Raw genomic sequence first — 1,091 nt, 5'->3', positions numbered from 1 at the left:
TTATGTCAGTGAGGTAGTAGTAATCCCGATATATGAGTCATGTTGACGTGCACAGCCGTCAAAGGGGCAATTAAATTCATATATTACGGGATTACGCTTTAACTCAGAGTTATCTCTAGGACTGCAGTTGTTTTTCAGATGCATAAACAGAGTGGTGCTATCAAATCTCATTTGGACTCAACACACTCAATCACAATTAGCCGTGAAATCCTCGACAGCAACACCAAAGTAATATACCAGAACAGCAACTACACGCATCTTAAAATTGCAGAAGCAGTTCTAATTGACATCAATAAACCAAAAATAAATATACAACAAAAAATGACAACCTCACTTCCAACCCGGCGCTTAACCAACAACGAAAACAAAGAAGTAATAAAAACTAGCATCGTAAATAGTGACAAAGAAGAATATGATGCTATCGATGAAGAAAAGGAGACCAAAGAAGATGACCAGCCAATAAAGAAACCTGACACCTAAGTCGCATCAAAGTTCAATTTTACAACACCAAAGTTAATTTCTACAACGTCAAAGTTCATCTTGACAAAGTCAATATTTCCCTATATATACAGCAAGGAGCACTGACGATGATTCATTCGGAATCGAAATATGACCTTATTTGCAGCATGAATTCGAAAAATAAGTTTATTTTGAATTTTAATAAACTAAACGATCACCAAAAAACTTAAGTGAGAAAAATCGAAAAAACGAACTACAAACATATTAACGCCAAACATTCGGTAGAATTTATAGAATATTGTATATATTATATTATATACATATATATACATTTATTTATTTATGTTTATATAATATATAATTAACATAAAAATAATGTAAAAAAAGTTCAATCGTTAAAAAGTTTAAAAAAAGTTGTTCAAAAAAAATGATATAACTTGCAATTATTATTATTAATTTGCTTTGGAATGATTTGAAGGTAGAACATTGGAATGGTAATAATGGAACTCAAGTATTATTATATATAAGTGAATGAATGAATGAACGAACGAACGGACAAACGAACGAATGAATGAATGAATTATCTTGATACATGATTAGATACGCTCATTAAATTGCAGCGTAAGATTTGT

The 1,091-nt window shown here is 30.9% G+C and overlaps 1 protein-coding gene across 1 annotated transcript in view; it reads right to left on the bottom strand.

Annotated features, from left to right (window-relative positions):
* HELRODRAFT_184419 (hypothetical protein) overlaps positions 1-1,091 on the bottom strand; it is a gene marked incomplete at both ends in the record, with an annotated part of 4,752 nt that overhangs the window by 355 nt on the left and 3,306 nt on the right. The gene's annotated exons all lie outside the window — the stretch shown is intronic.

The sequence above is a fragment of the Helobdella robusta genome (assembly GCF_000326865.2).
Source record: "Helobdella robusta unplaced genomic scaffold HELROscaffold_430, whole genome shotgun sequence".
Taxonomy (NCBI): domain Eukaryota; kingdom Metazoa; phylum Annelida; class Clitellata; order Rhynchobdellida; family Glossiphoniidae; genus Helobdella; species Helobdella robusta.
Note: the sequence above shows the minus strand (reverse complement) of the source record. Positions and strands in the feature narration are given on the sequence as shown.